Source organism: Frankliniella occidentalis, unplaced genomic scaffold (assembly GCF_000697945.3).
Source record: "Frankliniella occidentalis isolate FOCC.00 unplaced genomic scaffold, Focc_3.1 Scaffold143, whole genome shotgun sequence".
Taxonomy (NCBI): Eukaryota; Metazoa; Arthropoda; class Insecta; order Thysanoptera; family Thripidae; genus Frankliniella; species Frankliniella occidentalis.
Genome location: NW_026267270.1, coordinates 564,320 through 567,215, shown reverse-complemented (window position 1 = coordinate 567,215; position 2,896 = coordinate 564,320).

Here is a 2,896-nt window from a genome sequence, read left to right as displayed (position 1 = left end):
CATGCGCTTGTAACGATGCTCTCACCGTGCCCTCAGCATATGAAGCGCGACACCACTCTTGTCGTGTGGCGGATCCTCGAGTGCGTGAAGCGAGGCTCATCGTCACCCCCACCCCTTATGCCCTGAGCCACTATCGAGTCCCCCCATCCGCCGGAGCGCTGCGGGCCGACACACACTAGGGCCCGCCCACCCAAAAGTCCCACCGCGTGTGCTGCTGTCCCATAGGAGTACCAATCAAGTGCCCCCCCCCTCTCCCCCACAGCCCCACCGGAGCCCCACTAGAGCGCCAACAGAGCGCCACTAGAGCCGCACAGGAGCCCCAATGCATCCCTCTAGAGCCCCCCTGCCATGGGGACCCACTGGAGCCGCGCGCGTCGTGTCGATATGAGTGATTGATGGCGAGCGTGGCGGAGCGTGTGACACTACAGTGACGGCCCGCGGCCGCCGCGCCACGCCACGCCACGCCGCGCCAGTGTGAAGAGCGTGTGAAAGGGAACAGCAGCAGTGCGCTCGCTGCGCCTTGCCGCTGGCCCCCGGGCCAAATGTCATCAACAACATCAACACACTGCGTGAAGGCTGGAGCCCGACAGAGTGTAGTGCGCGGCCGCGGGGAACTCTATTCAACGAGAGGTCGAGTAGCGTCATTGTAAACACTCTCTGCGGAATAAATATGAAAAGCGGGCGCGCGAGAACATCGGGACACCTCCCGCATCGGTCGATATTCCCCGTTCTGAGCAGGGCGCGGGGCGCTGCTCAAATTCCATGCCGTTGCAGTGGCGCGGACAAAGTTATGCCCTGTAGTGGCGCGAGGTATACCTTTGTTTTGTGCCGGCGTATGCGGGCAAACATTTCTTTCGGTCTCCGGGGTAAATAGGTTTTGCAAAAGTGGGGAGCCACGCGCTGCGGCGTTGCGGGGCATCTCTCCGCCCCGCCACGGCCCGGCCCAGTGCCAGAGGAATTAGCCGGGTGCTCGCCGCGACTCTGCTCGTCTCTGCGCCGAGTGGCCTAGGAATTCGAAAGGCGGCTATGGCGCGGGGCGCGGTGGCAGGGCGCGGCTGGCGTGGCGGGGCAGAACGGGGCGTGGCGGGTTGCAGCGGGAGGGGCGCTGGAAAGAACGCGAGAGACGGTGGCGCGGCGGGCGAACACTTACTTATTGCAAGTCGTAAAGCATGTCGGACGGTTTAACGTATAAGGAGCAGCGCCCGCGTCGTGCACGCCGAGTTCCTCCGACCCGACCAACCCTCTCCTCTCCCCGGCGCGTCCCGTCCTGGCCCGCCCCGCCCCACCTAACCAGCCCAATGTAGAACAGCACGCGCTAATTAAATACACACTTTATTGGAATGTCTTGCCTCCTACGTGTGTAACAGTTTGCCAACAATGTTAAAGCAAGCGAAAAATAATGGTATTCAATAATAAGGTTCCTCCTACGCGCTGCGCGCTTAGGGTCGGCTGTTGAGCTTTTGTCAAACTAACACCAAGAAATTCCTGTCTATACTCAAACAACAAAGAGAGCTAATGCGAGGGCGGGTCTACTTGCCCTTAATGCCCTTACCCTTCTTCTCGCTGGTGGAAAGTGAGAGGTGTCAAACATGTCAAGTTACAGGCAAAAGAGTTTGGTCGCACGATGTTCGCGATGCATCCATGCAACAAAAGGCGGATCTAAAAGCGGTCGCTGAACAAAGACGCATCAGAACACGATCGTTTAAAAACGAAAGATCTGTTTTTTGCGGATTTCAGCATGCTTTGCTTGGTAGGCCTCTCACTCTTCTTACAAGGGAAGGCGCATTATGGGCGCATCGTGTTGGGTGTTGGGTGTTGGATCTTTTTTCGCATGAGGAAGATGGCAATTAAAATTGCGTTTTGCCAAAAACGGTACAACTTCTCTCGTTCAGTAAGAGGCCTCCAAAGACGAGTACGCCGAGATCAGCGAAAAGGAGATGCTTCGTTGTTGAGCGTCCGCGTGTTCGCGTGTTCTGATTCGTCTTTGTGTAGTGACCGCTATTTCATCCGCTTTTGTTGCATGGATGCTTTGAATCGACACGCTCCTTCACGTTTGACGTGCAGCCGTTCACTTTTAAGTGTTTTAATGCCAAACATAACATTTCCCTGAAAAAAGTGTATCCACAATATATTAAAAACGTTTAGCTGACCTTCAGCCTTAAGTACTAGGCCTAACCACCATCGCGACCAGCACGCCACAAAAATGATCAAGGAGCGGTTCAGTTTTCTATCGAAGCACCTTCTTGGCTTCCGAGACACTCGCTGCTCCTTTTGTACTGCAGCAATCCTTGCCGTCGTCGGGTCGGCAGGTCCTGACCGCGGTGTCACGCGTTACCGACAACGCCAGTTATTTCTGGGAACTGGGATGTTTACTGTTTACGTCTCATTACTTTATCAGCTCATATATTTTTCGGCGAAAATAAAATCGTTACGTTTCACTCTATAATCTACGGTTGAGAGAGAGAGCTACGATGGAAACACTAGGCTCTGCCCGACATGCGCTTGTAACGATGCTCTCACCGTGCCCTCAGCATATGAAGCGCGACACCACTCTTGTCGTGTGGCGGATCCTCGAGTGCGTGAAGCGAGGGGGTGCTCACTACCAGATTGGTTGTACACCTCAACTTTTCACTTTTTCACTTTCAGTTCACTTTTGTCACTTTCACCTCACTTTTTTCACTTATGCCCACTTTCACTTCACTTTTGCGTCACTTTTTTCACTTTTGACCACTTTTGCTTCACTTTTCACCTACTTTCACTTCACTTTTTGCCCACTTTTGCCCACTTTCACTTCACTTTTTGCCCACTTTTGCCCACTTTCACTCAACTTTTTTCACTTTAGCCTCACTTTTTTTCACTCTCACTTTCACTTTCGGACAGCATGTACACCCACTTT